Here is a 23,101-nt window from a genome sequence, read left to right on the forward strand (position 1 = left end):
CAATTAAGTCTATGTGGTCTGTTGTGTCATTTAAAGCTTGTGTTTCCTTATTAATTTTCTGTTTGGATGATCTGTCCATTGGTGTAAGTGAGGTGTTAAAGTCCCCCACTATTATTGTGTTACTGTCGAGTTCCTCTTTTACAGCTGTTAGCAGTTGCCTTATGTATTGAGGTGCTCTCATGTTGGGTGCATATATATTTACAATTGTTATATCTTCTTCTTGGATTGATCCCTTGATCATTAGGTAGTGTCCTTCCTTGTCTCTTGTAACATTCTTTATTTTAAAGTCTATTTTATCTGATATGAGTATTGCTACTCCGGCTTTCTTTTGATTTCCATTTGCATGGAATATCTTTTTCCATCCCCTCACTTTCAGTCTGTATGTGTCCCTAGGTCTGAAGTGGGTCTCTTGTAGACAGCATATATACGGGTCTTGTTTTTGTATCCATTCAGCACGCCTGTGTCTTTTGGTTGGAGCATTTAGTCCATTCACATTTAAGGTAATTATCCATATGTATGTTCCTATGACCATTTTCTTAATTGTTTTGGGTTTGTTTTTGTAGGTCCTTTTCTTCTCTTGTGTTCCCCACTTAGAGAAGTTCCTTTAGCATTTGTTGTAGAGCTGGTTTGGTGGTGCTGAATTCTCTTAGCTTTTGCTTGTCTGTAAAGCTTTTGATTTCTCCATTGAATCTGAATGAGATCCTTGCCAGGTAGAGTAATCTTGGTTGTAGGTTCTTCCCTTTCATCACTTTAAGTATATCATTCCACTCCCTTCTGGCTTGTAGAGTTTCTGCTGAGAAATCAGCTGTTAACCTTATGGGAGTTCCCTTGTATGTTATTTGTCGTTTTTCCCTTGCTGCTTTCAATAATTTTTCTTTGTCTTTAATTTTTGCCAGTTTGATTACTATGTGTCTCGGCGTGTTTCTCCTTGAGTTTATCCTGTATGGGACTCTCTGCGCTTCCTGGACTTGGGTGGCTATTTCCTTTCCCATGTTAGGGAAATTTTTGACTATAATCTCTTCAAATATTTTCTTGGGTCCTTTCTCTCTCTCTTCTCCTTCTGGGTCTCCTATAATGCAAATGTTGTTGCGTTTAATGTTGTCCCAGAGGTCTCTTAGGCTGTCTTCATTTCTTTTCATTCTTTTTTCTTTATTCTGTTCCACAGCAGTGAATTCCACCATTCTGTCTTCCAGGTCACTTATCCGTTCTGCCTCAGTTATTCTGCTATTGATTCCTTCTAGTGTAGTTTTCATTTCAGTTATTGTATTGTTCATCTCTGTTTGTTTGTTCTTTAATTCTTCTAGGTCTTTGTTAAACATTTCTTGCATCTTCTCGATCTTCGCTTCCATTCTTTTTTCAAGGTCCTGGATGATCTTCACTATCAGTATTCTGAATTCTTTTTCTCGAAGGTTGCCTATCTCCACTTCATTTAGTTGTTTTTCTGGGGTTTTATCTTGTCCCTTCATCTGGTACATAGCCCTCTGCCTTTTCATTTTGTCTGTCTTTCTGTGAATGTGGTTTTTGTTCCACAGGCTGCAGGATTGTAGTTCTTCTTGCTTCTGCTGTCTGCCCTCTGGTGGATGAAGGTATCTAAGAAGCTTGTGCAAGTTTGCTGATGGGAGGGACTGGTGGTGGGTAGAGCTGGCTGTTGCTCTGGTGGGCAGAGCTCAGTAAAACTTTAATCCACTTGACTTCTGATGGGTGGGGCTGGGTTCTCTCCCTGCTGGTTGTTTGGCCTGAGGTGACCCAACACTGGAGCCTACCTGGGCTCTTTGGTGAGGCTAATGGCGGACTCTGGGAGGGCTCATGCCAAGGAGTACTTCCCAGAACTTCTGCTGCCAGTGTCCTTGTCCTCACAGTGAGCCACAGCCACCCCCCGCCTCTGCAGGAGACCCTCCAACACTAGCAGGTAGGTCTGGTTCAGTCTCCCCTGGGGTCACTGCTCCTTCCCCTGGGTCCCGATGCACACACTACTTTGTGTGTGCCCTCCAAGAGTGGAGTCTCTGTCTCCCCCAGTCCTGTCGAAGTCCTGCAATCAAATCCCGCTAGCCTTCAAAGTCTGATTCTCTAGGAATTCCTCCTCCCGTTGCCGGACCCCCAGGTTTGGAAGCCTGATGTGGGGCTCAGAACCTTCACTCCAGTCGGTGGACTTCTGTGGTATAAGTGTTCTCCAGTCTGTGAGTCACCCACCCAGCAGTTATCGGATTTGATTTTATTGTGATTGCGCCCCTCCTACCATCTCATTGTGGCTTCTCCTTTGTCTTTGGATGTGGGCTATCTTTTTTAGTGAGTTCCAGTGTCTTCCTGTCGGAGATTGTTCAGCAGTTAGTTGTGATTCTGGTGTTCTTGCAAGAGGGAGTGAGAGCACGTCCTTCTACTCCGCCATCTTGAACCAATCTTCTCTTCCTTTCTTCTTGAAATTGAAACGGGCAACCTGATTTTAGTGTATCCTACCAGCATCCCTGGCCTGTAGAATGTTTTCCAAAGATGTGAGTGTTCTACTCACTAATGTATTTTTCTTTTTTAAAAAATAAATTTATTTATTTATTATTATTGATTTTTAATTTATTTTATTTTTGACTCTGTTGGGTCTTTGTTGCTGAGCGTGGGCTTTCTCTAGTTGTGGCAAGCGGGGGCTGCTCTTAGTTGTGGTGTGCAGGCTTCTCATTGCCGTGGCTTCTCTTATAGCAGAGCTCGGGCTCTAGGTGCGCGGGCTTCAGTAATTGTGGCACGCGGGCTGAGTAGTTGTGGCTCGCAGGCTCTAGAATGCAGGCTCAGTAGTTGTGACGCACGGGCTTAGTTGCTCCGTGACATGTGGGATCTTCCCAGACCAGGGCTTGAACCTGTGTCCCCTGCACTGGCAGGCGGATTCTTAACCACTGTGCCACCAGGGAAGCCCAAATGTATTTTTCAAGGCCTTAGAGAAGGAAATGTCTCTGAGTCCTTTTAGGGTCCATAGATGGAAATGGGTAAAGGGGTAACATGGGTGACAATAATTTCCATCATTCCTGTATCCTGAAGTTTTTGAATTCCTCCTTCCACATTATCTCAAATAATTTATGACATCTCAACTTCCTTTAGCATAGACCACCATTGAGTCCAGTTTCCAGTCAGTCAACTAGACAAATACTTAGAACCACTCTAAATGATTCTAAACCACTGAAGCTAGCCACTGAGGCTAGATTTTTGAATTCAGAACCTTTGGTAATATACCTACACAAAATCAGCTGGATCTAGAATTGCTTTTCTTTCCTTGGTTAACACACTCATTTCCTATATTCCCTGTATTTATTTCCTATATGCTTGTCCATATAAGTGACCAAAGTCTTGTAAATGTTTTGATATTTTTGTAATTCACCCCACAGACCATGCTGTGATCTGATGGTAGTGCAGTAGAGTACATATGTGGAAGGATGAGGCAAATGGGGAATTAGTTTACACTTGCAAGGTAATTCCCTCAGGCAAGGGGATTTTACTGCCTTTTCAAGCAGAAGGGGAACAGTCCCACTGGACCCAGCTAGCAAGGGGGGCCTCAGTGAGGTTTAGGGATTCAGGATATTCCCAAGTCCTCAGAATCCTCCCTTATACTGCCATCCAATTTGTTCTCTCTCTCCAATCAATGCTCCAGCTTTCATAGAATAGTCCCAATATGGATGCAAGTTTAACTGACCTCTAATTCAGCAACCTAGAGCATCAAACCTTGTGTATTTGTTTTCATAGCTACCTCAGCTCTGTTGTTGTAAGACAGAAAAGATCCTTTTCTTAAAAGTACCTGGGTTTCAGTCTGTGCCTGAAGCCTAGTTTATAGGAATTTGACCTTAATATTCTCTTTATGTAAGCTGTCTTGTGCGCTTAGAATAGCAGATGCCCATAGTCTTGAATCCTTCATTCCCTTCATGTTGTTTTATTCTTGACAGCACTCTCTCAATCTCCTAGATCATTTCATGTGAACTCAAGTGATAATTACTTATTTCACCACTCCATGTCAAGGACTTGCAGAATCCCTTCTATGAAAACTAATATGATATTCACTGGCCTCTACTAGGCCAGAAACCAATCCCAAATTGCCCTTAATTACCTGAGGTACTATTGCCAGTAATCTACTCCCTAGTACCAGTGCACACAACAGAAATCAACTCTGGCCAATTTAAGTAGGATAGGAATTTAGTAAAAGAATAATGAATACTATGTAGCACACAGAATTGACAACATTAGAGAGTTAGGCTTGGGCAGGATTGAGGGGAAGCAAGGCACAGCCAAGATTTCTGTAGACCTCACTATGTAAACTGTGTGCTTCTTACACTGGTTACTACACAGTCATCAGCAAGCTGCTCAACTTCATTGCCCTCAGACATTTGCAGCCATGTCTTTGCATGCTTGACTCTTCTCTATCTTCTGTGAATAATCTCTGTCAGACCTTATGTCCTTGCATTACATCTTAATATTTAAAATCCCAGCTATATTTAGACAGGTTTATGTCACCTACCCATGTTCTAAATTCCAGGGAGTGGAGGAGGAGAATATCTACTCCTCTTTAGCTTCTGTAGTGGGAAGTGGTTTCTGCCTCTCATCTGTCTTGGGTTTCCCTCAAATCAGAAGGGCATTCAGATGCTGGACAGCCAAAGCTGACGTATACCCACTATAGTACATGTTCCCTAGTAGTTTTCTTGTAAGTTTCCTGGTGGAATGTTTTTTGAGCCATTGTGATGTGCCAGGGACTGTGTTAGGCGTGTTAAAAAGAACTAAAATAGCTTTCATGCTGATGCGAGATGAAATGGTGAATAAGCACAGAGGAATTTATATTAAAATACATTCATTATGAATTAAGAGTGATATATAAACAGGGTATTAGTACCATACTTACCATACCTTTAAATTGTCTTCCAAGTTATATGCATAATTTCTCTCCAAAATGCCAATGAATAGTGAATAGCACAGTGCATAGTTAGTAAAAGGTGAAGACTTGACTGCCTGGATAATTCAGTGTTTCATACAGAATCACATTTGAGCCTTAGTTTCCTTGGAGGGATTGAGGTATCCATTCATTTTGAGGAAAAAAAATTTCCTTTCATTTGACCATGGGTTTTTAAAATCAGTGTTTAACTTCATTTTCCTATAAATTCTAACTTCTACGGCATCCTTCCCTAGTTGTTATGTTCCCTGAGCTTCTCCTCCTCCTCTCATTTTCCTGTCTTGTGCCGTTCAACACCAAATACCTTTGCTCAACTTAGACATAAGTAAGAAACATTAGCCAAAATGTCTTTTGAGGTCATGAATAAAAAGCATTTATGATCAGTTTAGTGTCCTTTTTGGTAGCAAAGTTATTTTGTGAGTCAGTTGGATTATTCACACACATCTGTTTCCATGTGATTAGTCATTTTGGCAACAGAAGACTTTAAAGATGATCCAGAAATTTACATATTCTGTTTTTCTATCTCAGAATAAAATACAAGCTCCAGTTACCTGTATGACTTCAACTTTTTTCGATGAACAGAATAAAATGTTTAGAGGACTGACAGGAGACATACTTATTAAGAGTGTTATAATTCCTTACAGGTGCTCAGGTATCATCTTTATTGCCTTCTACTGTCAGGTGGAGCTGGAAGTTTAGCCTCTCTACTGTAGCTGTTTATGGTGATAATGGACTAACACACCCACAAAAAGTGAGGAATCGCCCATATGTTTCATGTTTATTTACTTTGTGAAACAATAGGAGACGAAAAATCTCTGTTTCATGATTCTTGGCCTTTAAACATCATAGTGTTTGCTTTTCCAATCAATGGACTCTTTCTTTTAGAGCCTTCCTCTGTGCCTTTTCTCTTCATGGCTTGTGTAGCAGTGGTGTGCTATTTCAAAATCAGTTCAGTTTGTGCTGCAGGTGGTTGAAAAGATGTCCTCACTGGGTTGGTCATATTTCAATCATTGAACTCTCATATTTTACCAGGAGACCTTCTAGGAAATAACTCTAGATTCTAATAGCTGGGTTTCAAAGGACAGTTTAATTTATTTACTGAATACCTACTATGGACTAAGAGGCTTAGAGCCAGAAGCTGAAGATAAGACAAAAAAAGCAGTGTCTACTCTCAAGAAGCTTGCCATCTGGACTAAGCTAGAGATATATTTCCTCTGCTGGAGCCTCCTCATGTGCCCAACCTCTAAAAACTCAGTTATCCCAGGATTTGGTGCTTGCACCTCTTCTCTTCTGTACTCATCCCCTAGGTACTTTCATCCAGTCCTGTGGCTTCCCATGCCTTTTGATTTCAAATAATTGCCAAAATTTATACCTTCAGCTCTGATCTGCCCCTAAATTCCAGACTAGTATTTCCAGATACCTACTTGACATCTCCACCTGGACGTTTAAACCTAATGTGTCCAAAACTGAACTTTGGGTCCCTCCTTTCCCTTTCCCTGGCCCCTTCCCCTCCCCGCCTTATCTCCTGCTCTGCACATTTTTCTCCATCTCTCCATTTTTCCAGTTGCTCAGGATTAAGAGTTGGGCGTCATCCCTGATTTCTCTCTCCCACACCCCACGTCTAGTCCATTTGTTCTTGTTTTTATTTTCAAGCCTGCCTTCAAAAATATATATAGAATCTTACTACTTCTTAGCGTCATTTTAGTTCAAGCCTTCCTAATCTCTTACCTGTGTTATTGTAGTAGCCCTCCAATTGCGCTACTGAGACCACGCTCGTACCGCTCACTGTACAACAGGTCAGTAAATCGAGAGAAAAGTTGTTGGGACAACAACAGCGTTATTTGGAAGGCCAGCAGACTGAGAAGATGGTGGACTGGGGTGCCAAAGAACCATCTTACTTGAGTTAGAATTCAAGCTTCTTTTATATTAAAAGCGGAGGGGTGCGGCTGCTTGTTGCAAACTTCTTGGTGTGGGAGTCATTTGTTCTTGCAGCCGTCCAAATAGGTCAGGTCAGGTCAGGTCACGATGTTCCTGTAAACCTCCAACAAGACAAATGTTATTCTCTGTTCTGCAACTTTTTAATCTCTACATGAATGAAGAGTGTTGTACTTTTAATGGTCAGAGCCGTGAGAATGGGCTATCCTATATATTTCAGGCTATAGGCAACATTCTTAACTTGTAGCAAAAGCAATAGAATACAAACGTTAAGTAAAAGTAACAGATCTAATATGGAGTCAGATTTGTTCTTCCTTATTGCAATTGGCCTGCCTATATCCACCCTTGCCGCCTATAGCTTATTCTCCACGTGGCAGCCGGTTTATAAGAATTCAAGTATATGAAAAAAAAAGCCTTGCTGTTCCTCAACGCACTAAGCACACTTCTACCTCAGGCCTCTGCGTTTTTTCCCCTGTCCAGAATGCACCAGGTTAACTGCTTGGCTCTCTCCCTCTCTGATGCCTCATCAGAGACCCCCTCCCTGACCAACCTAGCTAAACTAGCACACCTCTGTCTCCTATCATTCTCTTAACCTACCATTCTTTTTCTTATTTATCAACACCTAACTCACATTTCTTATATATTATCGGTCTCCCCTGCACTGTACTGTAAGCTCTGTAAAGGCAGGGACTTCTCTTTTGTACTTTGCCCTATCCTCAATGCCTAGAGCAGTACCTGACGATATAGCAGCTGTTCAGTAAAGTGACTGAATCTTCAAATTATGCTCTGGGAGCACAAAGGAGTACTTAGCTCTGCTGGAAGAAGTGGGACTTTCTAGAAAATGGCAGTTAATCTGGTGAAGGTGAGGGGAGAATATTCCAGACAGAAGGGAGTATGTGGGAAGTCAAGGCACAGAGGTATGAAATAACTCTTTATATGTAGTGAACTACAGCAGTTTCAGTATGACTTAGTGAAAAGCAATTAAGTGGGAAGTAGTGGCAGATAACACTGGGGAGGAAGGTAGAAAACAGGGCAGGTCATTCGAGACCTTGGTATGCCATGCCAGACTAGGACTTTTTCTTGTGGGCCGTGGGAAATCATTGAAAGGCTTCAGTGGGAAAGTTATGTGGTCAGATTTTGGTTTGTATCTAGAAGGAGAAGCTGAGAGAGACCCAGGGACCTAGTTAATAACTGAGACTTGAGTAAAGGAGGATATGTGTATCGGAGGTCCTTTATGTCTCTTTACATAAGACTGAATTTCACTGCAGAATTTGAAGTAGTCCTTAGAAAACACCTTGTGAAATTCTACGTGTTTTCTGGTATTTATAGCCCTGATTTCTCTAGGGGTATAAAAGTACCATTTAGAGAGAAAGAAACCTCTACGTTTATGAATCTGGAACATTTTAAAGTGTACCTGTTTATTATTTCTGCCTCGCCATTTATCAGATGTCTGTCCACATTGCCTATATTTATCAGTTCTTCTTTTATTTTGTATTTGCTTTATCTCTGAATTTCCTGAGAGATTGAATTTAAATTACTTATTTAGTACTTAACTAATACACAGTCCCCCTCTGTTTATTTTTAAAGAGAAACAAAAAAGAAAAACCATGTAACTTTTCTTTTAGAAATCAACATATCATGTATCTTTTGGGGGTCCAATGGTTTCTTTTTGTTTTTGAGGACAGTCAGGGAAAGTAAATTCATTGATTTGGGATGTCTTTTTCCAGACTTTAGAATTTTGGTTTTCATGAAGAGAAGTTAGAGGCATAGCTACAGTGAACAATTATTTGACAGGAGGAAATGCTGTTGTCAGAGACAGAGTGGCAAAGCCAGAAATAGGTTTTCTTAAAGGCATTTCTTTGCTTTTATTCTACTTTAGTACCTCACTTTGTGTTTGTCCCAAGGAGTCCCTAAACTGTGCCCCGGGAAATCCTTATTTATGATGTCAAGGATTGTAGTAGGCATTCCTCACATGCTTATTGGATTGTCATTAGTGGTAACCAGCTTTTTAAAATATGGAGAGTATGTTTTTTCCTGATTAAGACTAATGGCTTTTCTAAATAGAGCTGATTGTATCTTCATGTTATTGTGAGAGCAGGGCAGCAGCCTGTATTTGGACACCACCTCAATGAAGGCTTATTTTGTCTTGGATGCTGGAGAAATCCTAGTGTGCTGTGTCCGTTACCTCATATTCCTTCCAGACAGAGGACCTGCTGTTGTGAAGGAACATTCCTACATTGGACATGAATCTCCTGGGGTTCTCCATATTGCCAGGCTCCATCATCCTCTGACAAGGGCCGTGACACAGCACTCCTCACATTCAGCTGCGAGTCTGATGAGGAACAAAAGGGGCTTTCTCCTTGGCACACCATGGACGGCCTCTGAAATGTTAGCTCTCCCTGTTGCTTACAGCTTTTGTCATTCCGATTACCTTGGACTTGATTGTGACTTCTTTCCACTTTCCCAGCCCAGCAGAAGATAGGCTACCTTCCTCATCTTGATTAGAGTTATACATGAGAATTTGAATATAGCTGCAAAGGAAAGAAAGAATAAGAGCCAGCCTTCCCAAATCATGGTCTTGGGGGAAATTTTCTTTGGTGTCTGAACTTTTGTTTTGGCCAGGGCAGGGAGCCAGTTTTATCTTTTTTGTTTTTGCCTGCTTTTTAGATTAAAAAAAAAATACTGAGAATAATAAAACAAACACTCATGTTCACATTGTTCAGAGCTGATGATTTTTAATATTTTGCCCTTTACTTCAAGTTTATTTTTTCATTGAAATAAATAATATTACAGATAAAATTGGAGTACCTTTTTGCCTCTGTTCTTAGTCCTATTCTTTACTCTAAGAAGTAACCAACCACTGGCAAGAATTTGATGTATATCCTTGATGTCTACTTATTATACTTTATATATCCGTTAAAATATAAAGTAGGATCTTATAATTCTTTGTCAATATACATTGCAATTTCTTCTTGTGTAGCTTTTCAGTCTGATCTTTTCACTTTGTATTTTGTTGAAAAGAAGTTTTAAAAACTTAATATGACATGTATCAATCCTTTGCTCTACAGTTTATTCTTATTCCATCTTATTTAAGAAATCATTTCCTTTGCAAAGATCACTGAAGGTAATCTTCTGGACTTTCTTCTAAAAGTGTTTTCACATTTATGTCTTTGATCTATCTGGAATCTATTTTTGTGTTTAGTGTCAAATAGAGATCTAAGTCTTGTTTTTTTTCTTCCATATTGATAATTGGTATTCACCATTGATCTGTAATGCCAGCTCTGCTATAGATCTAGTTATTTTATGTGCATTCATGGTTCTTTGTCAGGGTCCTGCTCTATTCCATTGATGTATTTTTTTTTTTATTGGCGTATAATTGCTTTGCAATGTTGTGTTAGTTTCTGCTGTACAATGAAGTGAGTCAGCTATATGTATATCCCCTCGCCCACATATATCCCCTCCGTCTTGGACCTCCCTCCTACCCCCACCCCCACCCCACCCATCTAGGTCGTCACAGAGCACCAAGCTGAGCTTCTTGTGCTTTATAGCATGTTCCCACTAGCTATCTATTTTATGCATGGTAGTGTATATATGTCAATCCTAATCTACCAATTTGTCCCACCTTCCCCTTCCCCCTCTGTGACCACATGTCTGTTCTCTACGTCTGTGTCTCTATTCCTGCCCTGCAGATAGGTTCATCTGTACCATTTTTCTAGATTCCATATATATATGTGTTAATGTACAATATTTGTTTTTCTCTTTCTGGCTTACTTCACTCTGTATGACAGACTCTAGGCCCATCTACATCTCTACAAATGACCCAATTTCGTTCCTTTTTATGGCTGAGTAATATTCCATTGTATATATGTACCACATCTTCTTTATCCATTCCTCTGTCGTTGGACATTTAGGTTGTTTCCATGTCCTGGCTATTGTAAATAGTGCTGCAGTGAACATTAGGGTACATGTGTCCTTTTGAATTATGGTTTTCTCAGGGTATATGTACATTAGTGGGATTGCTGTGTCATATGGTAGTTCTATTTTTAGTTTTTTAAGGAACCTCCATACTGTTCTCCACAGTGGCTGTATCAATTTACATTCCCACCAACAGTGCAAGAGGGTTCCCTTTTTTCCACACCCTCTCATTTGTCCATTCCTGTACCATTACAAAATTGCTCAATTATACTGCTAAATTATAGTAAGTCTGAATTCCCAAGTTGAATTTGGTTGTAAAATATTAAGTGTTCTTTTTCAACACTGCAGAATTTAATTTTATAATGTTATTTGGGAATGTTTCCCTATATTTTCATATTTTAAATTATACTATAATATTCTTTTCTACTGTTCTTTTCTGGTTTGAGGTTGGTAATTTTATATTTTTCTATGAAATTATTTTAAGTTTAAAATTCTGTAGTCAGGGACTTCCCTGGCAGTCCAGTAGTTAAGACTTCACCTTCCAATGCAGTGAGGTATGGGTTCGATCCCTGGTCGGGAAGCTAAGATCCCACCTGCCTTGTGGCCAAAAAAACCAAAACATAAAACACAAGCAATATTGTAACAAATTCAATAAAGACTTTAAAAATGGTCCACATCAAAAAAAAATCTAAAAAGGAAAAAAAAACTTAAAAAAAATTTTATAGTCGTTCATAATATTCTTATTATTTGAGGGTAGGTGTTTAAGTTTTTAAATTATTTTCTTCTATTTAGTTCTCATTTGGACTAAGTAATATTTCCACATAATACCCATTTGAAAATTTTTAAAAAGGTATAGACCAAAACCCACTTTTGGGTTTTGTTTGGAAAACAAAAGTTTTCTCACTTTTATCCTTAGCAGCCACTCAAGTGTTTGGTCCCTAGGCAACTACTGACACTAGTTTCTTATTATAGTTCTCATTGCTATTCAGTGCATATTTTTTTGTACATAAATGGTACAAAGAAGTACACATCTTGCCTTTTTCATTTATCAGTAGATCCTCAATATCATTACATGAGGGATATTTGTGATTAAAAAATGTCCTATATCAGTATTTATCTCCTTTTTCTTTCCTGTTAATGTTTATTTCTGCCTTTCTCTTTATTCTTCATTGGTCCTCCTAAATGATTATTTTTTAGTAGTGTCCTTTGTTTAAAATCAGGTTTACTGAGATATAATTGACATATAGTTCTACCCTTTTTAGTATACACTTCTGAGTTTTGACAAACACTACAGTTACATAACCGCCAACACAATCAGAATATACAACAGTTCCATAACACCCCCCCCCACAAAAAAATTTTGAATTCCTCAAACCTTCGTGTATTCTGCTGTTGTTGGATGGAGTGTTCTATATATTTCAGTTAGACACTGTTGATTGATTGTTTTGTTCAGATCTTAATCTTGCTAATTTTCTGTCTAGTAAGTCTATCCTTTTCTGAAAGGAGGTGTAGGTAGCCTTTTTTTTTTTTTTTAAATCAATTTTTTTTTTTTTTAAATTACACTATACTAGGTGTGCTTTATTTATTTATTAATGGCTGTGTTGGATCTTCATTTCTGTATGAGGGCTCTCCCCAGTTGTGGCAAGCGGGGGCCACCCCCCATCACGGTGCGCGGGCCCCTCACCATCGCGGCCTCCCCCGCTGCGGAGCACAGGCTCCAGACGCGCAGGCTCAGCAATTGTGGCTCACGGGCCCATTTGCGCCGCGGCATGTGGGATCTTCCCAGACCAGGGCTCGAACCCGTGTCTCCTGCACCGGCAGGCAGACTCTCAACCACTGCGCCACCAGGGAAGCCCTAGGTAGCCTTTTGAGTCTGGTTTCTGTTACTTAGCATAATGCATTTGAGATTTATCTATCTTGTGTGTATCACTAGTGAGATCCTTTTTACTGCTCGGTAGTACACAGTTTATTTAGACATTTATCAGCTGAAGTACATTCTGGTTGTTTATCCTTTTTTGGCAATTTATTAAGAAAGCTATTATAAACACTCACCTATGAGTTTGTGTGTGAACATAAGTTCTTATTTCTCTTGGGTAAATACCTAGAGGTGGAACTGCTCAGTCATTTGGGAAGTGTGTGTTTAACTTGTCAAGCTGTTTTCCAGAGTGACTGTACCATTTTGCTTTCCCATCAGCAACATATGGGAGTTCCTGTTGCTCCACATCCTCACCACCACTTGGTATTTTCAGTTTTCTTGTTTCTGTCTTTAATTTTAGCCATTCTAATAGATACATCATGGTATCTCATTGTGGTTTTAATTTGTATTTCCCTTGTGACTAATGGTGTAGAGCATCTTCTCATGAGCTTATTTGCTATCCAAATACCTTCTTAGATGAAGTATCTGTTAAAATCTTTTGCCCACTTTTGTACTGGGTTATTTGTTTTCTTATTATTGAATTTTGAGGGTTCTTTGTATATTCCAGATATATGTCCCTTACCAGACATGTGTTTTGTAAATATTTTCTCTCAGTCTGGCTTGTTATTTTATTTTTTATCAGTTTCTTTCAAATAGCAAATGTTTTTGTTTTTTTTTTTTAATTAATTAATTAATTTATTTATTTTTGGCTGTGTTGGGTCTTCGGTTTGTGCGAGGGCTTTCTCTAGTTGTGGCAAGTGGGGGCCACTCTTCATCGCGGTGCGCGGGGCCTCTCATTATCGCGGCCTCTCTTGTTGTGGAGCACGGGCTCCAGACGCGCAGGCTCAGTAGTTGTGGCTCACGGGCCCAGCTGCTCCGTGGCATGTGGGATCTTCCCAGACCAGGGCTCGAACCCGTGTCCCCTGCATTAGCAGGCAGATTCTCAACCACTGCGCCACCAGGGAAGCCCAGCAAATGTTTTAAATTTTGATGACATTCAACTTACTGATTATTTTCTTTTATGGATTGTGCTTTTGGTGTCATATCAAAGAAATCTTTGACCAACTTAAGATCACAGGGATTTCTTATGTTTTCTAGACGTTTTATAGTTTTAGGTTTTACATTTAAGCACATTTATTCATTTGAGTTAATTTTTGTATATGGTTTAGGATATAGGTTAACTTTTTGTTTTGTTTTAATTTGGGTATATGAGTGTCATTGTTCTAGGGGTATTCATTGATAAGACTATCTTTTTTCTATTTAATTGAGTTCATACCTTTGTTGAAAATCAATTAACCATATAGGTAGACTCTCTATTTCTGGGTTCTCTGTTCTTTTCCATGATCTATGTGTCTATCCTTTTGCCAGTATTATGCTGTCTTGATTACTGTAGCTTTAGAGTAAGTCTTGGGATCCAGGTAGTGTGGGTCCTCCAACTTTGATTTTCTTTTCAAAGTTATTTTGGCTATTCTAGTTCCTTTGCCTTTACGTATCCACATTAGGATAAGCTTGTTGAATTCTAGAAAAAAAATTTCTGCTGGCATTTTGATTGAGATTGTGTTGAATGTGTAGAACAATTTGGGTAGAATTGATATCTTAATAATATTGAGTCTTCCTGTCCATGAACCAGTATATCTCTTGATTTATTTGTCCATGAACCAATGTATCTCTCCATTTATTTTTCTTTGATTTCTTTAAGTAATTGGTGTTTGGTATTTTTTCACAAAAATTCTGCACATATTTTATTACATTTTTACTTAAGGATTTCATGTATCTAAGTCCTATTATAAATGGTACTATTTTTTAATTTCACTTTTCAATTGTTCATTGCTAGGTATAGAAATACAATTGTTTTTTGTATATTGACCTCGTATCCTGCAACCTTGCTAGACTTATTAGCTCTAGTAGTTCTTTTGTGAATTCATTGTCGGCAATCATGTTGTGTATGATGAGGCACAGTGTATGTCTTCTTTTCCAATCTATATGACTTATACTTCATTTTTTTATTTTCTTTTTTTTTCTCTTTCCTTTTCTTTTTCTGCATCTCTTGAGAAATTCATGTAGTTTTTCTTATTTAGTGTCCATTACAGGGAATTATATTAACTGATTTCTTAAAATGTTTAACCAGCCTTAAATTCCCAGGATAAATCTCATTTGCTTATTATGTATTACCTTCTTATATGTTGGTGGGTTAAACTTGCTAATATTTTGTTGAGGATTTTTATGTCTGTTTTCATGAGGGATATTGATCTGTAATTTTCTTTTAATGTCTTTGCCTTGTTCTGATACTAGGATAGTGCTGGCCTCATAAAATGAGTTTGTGAGTGTCCTTTCCTCTTCTTTTTTCTAAAAGAGTTTGTGTAGAATTAATTTTTTTTTTCTTAATTATTTTGTAGAATTTATCAATGAGGCCATCTGTGTCTGGTGTTTTCTTTACTGGAGGTTTTAACTATGATTAAATTTATTTAGTAGATATAGCGTGATTCAAGTTATTTGTTCCTTCTTGAATGAGCTTTGGTAATTTGTGTCTTTGAAGGAATTCATCCACTTCATCTTAGTTATTGAATTTATAGGCATAAGGTTGTTCATAATATTCATTTATTACAAACCTTTAGTGTCTGTAGAGTCTGTAGTGATGTCTCCTCTTTTAGTCCTGATATTGGTGTCTTCTTTTCTTGATCAGTCTGGCTAGAGGTTTATCAAATTCACTAACCTTATGGACCAGCTTTGGGTTTCATGGTTTTTCTGTTGTTTATATGCATTCTATTTCACTGATTTCTGCTCACATCTTTATTAGTTCCTTCCTTCTTCTTGCTTTGAGTTTAGTTTGCTCATCTTTTTCTAGTTTCTTAAGGTGGAAGCTTAGATCATTGATTTGAGACCTTTCTGCTTTTCTTTTACAGACATTTAATTCTACACATTTTCCTTTAAACACTGCTTTAGCTACATTCTATAATTTTTGATATATTGTATTTTTATTTTCGTTGAATTTAGAATATTTCCTAATTTTTCTTGTGACTTCCTCTTTGACCCGTGGGTTATTTACAAGTGTGTTGTGTATTTTCCAAATTCTTGGGGATTGTTGTTGTTCTGTTAATGATTTCCAGTTTAATATCATTATAATCAGATAACATATTTGTATTATTTCAATTATTTTAAACCTATTAAGGTATGTTTTGGGCCTAGAACATGGTCTATCTTGGTTAGACTTCCATATGCACTAGAAAAAAATGTGTGTTCTGATGTTGCTGGGAAATGTGTATTAAAAATGTCAGTTAGGTCAAGTTTTTAGTGTTGGTCAAGTCTTTACATTGTTAACAATTTTCTGTCTGCTTGTTCTATCAATTACTGAGAAAGGAGTACTGAAGTCTCCAACTGTAATTGTGGATTTGTCTATTTCTACTTCCAGTTCTATCAGTTTTTGCTTCATTATCTTGAAGCTCTGTTGTTAGATACATACACATTGAGGATTGTTATGTCTTCCTGTTTGAGCTTACCTCTCCCTGTCTAATGGTTTTTGCATTATCTCTAACCAGCTCCCCAGACCCCTGGTCTAGAACCAGCTCTTGTAATGGATTTTGGAGACCCTATCCCACGGATTATAGAGTTAGGATAAATCTAGTCACCTAAGCAGCAGGTGATTTGATTCAATTCCTGTTGGTAGAGCTATCTTATTACTTCTTTTACCTAGACCCATTGATCAAAAGAGGTAGCCCGAGGCAGTGGATCTGCAGCAGTTTTTTGCCTCCTTGTTTCATGCAAAATAAGAAATCTTATTTTCTTATTCACGTCACCCTAACCCTACCCCTCCTTCAGGCAGTGAACCTGTCTTGAGTTCCTCTCTCTCCCGTGGAGTATTTTTAATCTCCTTTGCCTAACAGGAACTTAACTCCTGACTGCTACTGCCTGCTTTGGACCTGGGGTCCAGTGGTCCTGTGGTTTCAGTTGTATGCTTTGTATTTCTGTTCAGTTTCTGGTCCATGGAGATGTCTGTTGTTTTTGAGCCTGGGTATGTCTTCTTGCAATTCAACCCCTTCATATTTTATCCATTTTACTCTGTATTTGGAGCAGAAGTGCATTAAAATGTCAATTTATGGAGCCATTTTGATCAAGGTTTTAACCATATTGATAAATGTAGATTAAAATAATTATTTTAACTGCTGTGTGGTATTCCATTTTATGACTAGGTATCTTTATCCATTTACTAGGCAATTTTGACAACACTTGAATTTAAGAAATGGTGAATTGAAACAAAATTCTATGACTCAAGCCTTGATGAAAAACTATATGGAAAATACTAAGTTCAGTTTCAGATACTTTGCTATGCATGAAAGATGAGAATAAATAATTCTGGAGGTAGGTGGATTACAGAAGCTTGAGGAAGACAAGTGGGAAACATCTGTGGCTTAAGCTAAGTAAGAGAATGAGCTCTGTGATGGAAGATCACAAAGAGAAAAGGGAAAAGAATCGGAGTGAGTTTTGAGTGCTACCCAAGTGTAGATGGTAAAAAGAGAACCTGTAAAGAGAGATTGAAAGGGGACATTTGAAATGTAGAAAGGAGAAGAGAATTTCTAGAACAGTATTCATTATTGCAGCAAACCATTAAGATGATGAGACCTGAGAAAGAATGATGGTCTGAGAACAAGACCTCAGTTCTAATTTCCACCCTTGCATTCACCAGCTAATAGACTTTGGGCTAGCAAACTGGCCCTCTATTACTATATCTGTAAAATATGTAATAGATAATCTCTACGATCCTTTCTGCCTCTGAAATGTGATGTTTATGTGTTTTAATAAATAAAATATTGGTGACCTTGAGGAAACTGTTTCAGTAAGAGTGTAAAAGCCCAGCTGTAGAATGCTAGGGAGATTTCTTTGATATGCCATGATATGATACCATACCAAAAAGAGAGAAAGCATACCATACAAGAGGGACTAAATAACAGCAGTCAGATATTTGAAATGTATTTTGAATCCTTCGTAATGCCTTGGGAAACAAAGTAAATTTCGTGAATGTTTTTCCTCTAGTTATACTTAATGATTTGTTTCAACCCAGGGAACCATAAGAGATTTTTCATGTTTTATTTGTTGCCTTCCTTAAAGAGAGAGATGTATGTACTAGGGATTTATTTTGGAGTAAAATAGCTTTATTTAGAATAAAGACTCCAGTTGGTTCAATATGGGTCTGCATTTGAGAATCAATAGAGTAATAGAATTGTTAGCTTAAGACTACTATAGGCCACCTGTGAGCACACTACTGGGATACCGGTAATCCCATTGTGGTATATGTACCTGCATAAAATGTAAATCCCATCATTCTTCTCTAGGATGCTCCTTGAGATTGCGAGCTGCTTCTTTTATGGATTTGGAGCTATGAGGTCCAAATGTGTGAGCTTTCTGCCAGCTCAAAGCCTTTGGTTCTAGGCCTCCTTTAGTCTTCCAGGTTCCTAAAAATTATGTAAAATATTTAATGTTCATATTATTTAGTTAGAATAGGTTTTAGACTAGTTAGAGCTGAAAATGAGTTAACCTTTAGTCTCTATCCATCTTTGGGTTTTAGGTTTTGTCATAAGTTCACCCTCAGACTAAGATTTATGGTAGGAACATTCAGTCTTTTTCAAGTAGTGTGCCAAGTCTTTATTCTAACTTCATAGACCTGTGACTGATTGTGATTGAGGAAATGCTCCCAGCTATCTTAGGAATCAAGAGTGAAAATGAGCAATAAGAGAAAGGGGCATACCTCTCCCAACCTGACCATCATGCTACTAAAATCTGCTCGTGTGTCTGTCACATCAGGCAGGTGTGCCATGGACCAGGAACGGCTAGTGTGTGAAGGATTACTTACGTGCACTGGGAGTGGAGCTGCCCTACCCTAGCTCCACTAAGCATGGGTTCATTCCCCAGTCCCCCCTTTGTTAGTGCCACCTTCAGCCCCACCCTACCAGTAGCCTGATTTTTAACTGCTCACCATTAAAAAACCCTTAAAGTTGAAAGAAGCTTTTCTCCTTGTGGGTGTTTTTATTTAATAGGAAGAAAAAAAAAGCACAGTGCCAGTTTGCCTGTGGGTAGTGTTCTTCACAAGGTTTCAGCTAGCATTTGGTTCCCATTTATCATTCTCAGTTGCCCATGTGGTCATGCTGGCCTTCATGCTGTGTGTAGTAAATTTTGTTTTTGTTGTGATTGATCATTTTCTGTTAGGAGATCATGGGGGAATGATATTCAGAAGTTCTGAACACAAACACAGACAAATATGTATTACAATTTAACATTTGCTTAGTGTAGTACATCCTTGTCAATAATATCATCCAAGGTAGACTTATAGCATTTTGCCCACTTCAGAAGTGAGACTTATAAATATTAAATATTTTTTAATAATCAGATAGAAGTACTGACTGGTAGAATATAAATTGAGATCATTAATTTTGAAGACTACTTAGTCATCAGAAATCATTTACCACTTACGACTATAGCTTTGGGAAGAAAAAAAGCCCTTTACCTCTTAAGACTATAGCTTTGGGGCTGATGCTAAGCAAAGCTCAGATAATACAGAATACACAGATATAGTTCACACATAGTTTAGATGAACTTTTGAATAATGAATAAAATATCTAAGCTGGAAGACTAGGTAGAAATTGGTTTCTAAAATTTACTGGGCATTTTGTAAAATCATGATTTCTTGTATCTACTGATTTGCCCTGCTTAAAGATAATCCAAAATAAGATACTTAGGAGTAAACATATTATCTTAAAATCATGATCTTTACTTATGTAACTTTTAGGGGAACATATTCAGTGTATATAGTGAGTTATAGTGAGTCACAACTCTAATGCTTTTTCTTCATTTTTACAGCATAAAGAGTGAATATTTGTTACCCTAGTCCCTATCCAAACTTTTATCCATATGTAAAACCCTGCTGGATTTACCTGAAAATTAATAAGTAAACATTGCTTTTAAGATTAAATAAGTGGAAAGCAAGTACAGGGAGTGGTAATGTCAATGGCACAAAATAAATTTGGAAAGTTAGGTAGGAACGAAATCATGAAGGGCCTTTTATAATCAATGTATTAGTTTTCTATTGCTGCTGTAACTAATTGCCATAAACTTAGTGGCTTAAAACAATATATACTTATTATGTTATAGTTTTTATGTGTCAAAAGTGTGGGCACAGGATGGCTTAACTGGGTTCTCTGCTTAGGGGAGCCAAAATTTTGCCTACCACAATTATGTTAAAGAGTTAGGGCTTTATTCTGATGGGTCTTGTGTGATTTTAAGTAGAGGAGTGTTGTGGTCAAATTTGTGTTTTATGACAATGACCTTGGCTGTGATATAGACAAGGGTCAATTGGGGACCACCCTGAAGTCTTGGGAAACCATTTGAAAGAGTATCATTTGAAATTCAGTTATAGATAACAGAAGCCACAAACTAGCTATTTTAAGAAGAAAGGGATTTCATACAGGGAATAAGGTGCTTACAAAATCTTTGGAAGGGCTGCCTCCCTAGGATTATCCCTAGAGCAGTACCGCAGAACTAGCCCACCAAGGGCACTGCTACCTCTGCTAGCATCAGGTAAGGGGAGACTCAGGAAGCTGCTGTCCCCGGTGCTGGATCACACCACCTTAGCTGTGATCTGGAGATCAGCAAGCTGCTGCCAAGGGTGTTGACTCCAGGCACACACTGCTTGAACCACAATCTGGTAATTAGGAAGCCTCTACCCAAGCTGTTCCCACTCCATGTCTGCTAAATCCACTATGTCTCTCCCCAGGGCTGTTGAATGAGACTGATGGAAGTTAAATCTTACTTGCAAAGGAGTGTGGTAAATGTAGTTTTCAGCTTTGCAGCACAGAAAGGCATTCTAGGAGGAGGCTGAAACAAATACTGAGGAAAATTACCCAGCTTATGCATCCAAAGAAAGCTGTAGCAATCCAGGTTGTTAATGACAGTGGCTTGAATTTACAAGACAAGTGGGCAAGAGAGATGAAGATAGATTCATGAAATATTTAGGAATAGAATTAGTATGACACGGCAATTGATTGAGTGGGAGAAGTGGAGAGGAGAGATAGGAAGGAATCAGGATGACTATTCAGTTTCTGGCTAGGCTGATTAGACAGTTTCTGGTGCCATTTGCTGAGATAAGGAAGACTAGAAAAGATGGTTGGGGAGTAACAATGAATTATTTCTGGACATGTTGATTTTGAGAAAACTGTAAGACCTTTTAGAGTGTCCTAATTTATAGGTCATTTAATTTGTAGCTAGACTTGACCAGTTGCAGACTAGTTTCTGCACAGGGACCATAATTTTGTGTACAAATATGTTTGTGCTTGAGATAAATTCAGTTGACTATAGTGTCAAGTATAAATAAGTCTAGGATTATGCAGTTATTATTTTAAGTTTCAGTTTTATATTTAAATAGATTCAGGGCTTAACACTAGTTCTTTAATCTCATTGTTGAGTAGTGTTTTTCTTTTTCAGAAGGACTCATGGGTGCCCTGTTCCCTAAGTTCTTGTTTCAGAATATTTGCTTGTTAAATTTATTTCTGAAAAAAACTTGGTGAGGTATAATATTCCTGGGTCATACTTCCTAATTTACTTACTTGGTAGGTAATGTGTTATTTTGCTCCTGTTTCTTTCACTGGTGCTGAAATCTCCCTTTTCATCTTATTCTGCTGTTTATCATTTATCTTTGAGCTCCTGTTTTATTATATTTATGCACTTATTAATTTCTAGACCTTAGAGTATTTGTGGGGCATTTTCTTTTCATTCAGTTATGTTTTCTTTCAGATTGAGTTCTGCCTCTGCCTTTTACTTAATGTGTTTCTCTCTTTTATTCCTTTTGCAGTGGTATGTGCTTAGTTGCCATTTTGTGTCTTATGTTCTTGCTTATGTATAAAAGTGGATACCTCTATCTACACCATCTCTTTACTGAAGCATAGTATAAGTAAACTCCTTGACCCCTTTGCCATTGTTCCTTTTGTCCCTCCTGGGCAGAGCTTGAGAGCCTGAGGTATTACAATTCTATCTACTTTTCTGTAGTCTGAAGGGAAAATATCCGTAGAATTGGGTTCAGCTTATTTGACCCCTAGGTTCTGCTGTCTTTTCCAAGATTTTATTAAATTATCATAACCTACTTTCACTTACTTAAAGGCATATGCTAGGAGATTGGGTGAAGGAAAGGTACCTTTGGACTTTGAATCATTTCACTTTTTCAGTTTGGAGCCTTGGAAAATTTCAAGTCCTGGTAGTTTTGTATTTTGTTTGTGTGGACTGTTTTGTTTTGTTTTGTTTGCCATTGCTAAGATCCTGACATCCTGGCAGTGGGATGTAGAGACTTCTGGTCCCAAAGGTGTTTCCTCAGTCTTCCAGCTGACTCCTCACCCCCCAGCCCAGTTTGCTCTAGATTAGGAAGTATTGGTCAGTATGCTCAGGATTTTGTTTCCTTACCTTCTTTCTCCATAATGGCTTCTGGGGGTTGAGGTAGGACCCTTGCTTAACAGAACCACATGGTACTTTTGGTTCCTTTTAAAAGGTTATGGCAATAAGGCAGTTTCCTCTTTTCCTGTATTAGTTGCTGCTGGTAATATTTTACCCTTTTAAAAGAATACCATTTGGGGCTCAAGTCCTGGGAGAAGACGATTCTATAATCTGTTTCATCGTACCATCACCTTTTCCAAGAAGTCCTACCTAAGTAGATTTCAATCATATATTTTCTTAGTGGTGTGTGTGTTTTAATAATGTAAGTCCCAGACAGCAGGAATGTAATGTTAATACTTTTTATTTGCATATGAACTTAGAACTTACAAAGTGCTTACTCATCTGTTATTTTATATGATTCTTATGACTGTCTTATAAGGTAGGAAGGGCAGACTTATTATCCCAGTTTCACTAGTGAGGAATCTGAGATCCAAAAGGATTGAGTGAGTTGGTAAGTCACACAGCTAATTATAAGATGGAGTCAAGACTCTGAAGTCAGGTCTTCTGACTCCAAGGCCAGTGCTATTTTACCATACCTGGTACTCCCCTTCATGGACATGATTACTTCCATCCCTGACCACAGATGTCTTACTACAGCTTCCGTGTTCCTACCAACCTTATTATAACACTGACTTTACTGAGTTAAAGCCAATAGTAGGGTGGAGAACGTGGCGGGGGTAATCTTATGACCATTGTATTCTGATCCCGAATTAACCTCAGTATATCTTGGTTATAATAAAGCTAATATTAGATCTTTTCAGCATTTTCCCCCTCTCTGGTTTGTAGGAAACTGCTCAGCTTTCTCAATGAAATCAAACCTAGATCCTCCAAGGCTGGCAGCGGAGACAAGATTTTCCACATGGAAACTTGTCCTCCTGGGCCCTAGTCTCACCTCTATAATTCACTTTCCTCTTGGTGTCTTTGGCTGTTTATTCCTGCCTTGATCAAGGAACTTG

At 38.4% G+C, this 23,101-nt stretch overlaps 1 protein-coding gene across 1 annotated transcript in view; it reads left to right on the plus strand.

The window, feature by feature from the left end:
* TBCEL (tubulin folding cofactor E like) overlaps positions 1-23,101 on the plus strand; it is a 69,221-nt gene that overhangs the window by 41,480 nt on the left and 4,640 nt on the right. The gene's annotated exons all lie outside the window — the stretch shown is intronic.

This window comes from Balaenoptera borealis (assembly GCF_965194805.1).
Source record: "Balaenoptera borealis genome assembly, chromosome: 11".
NCBI lineage: Eukaryota > Metazoa > Chordata > Mammalia > Artiodactyla > Balaenopteridae > Balaenoptera > Balaenoptera borealis.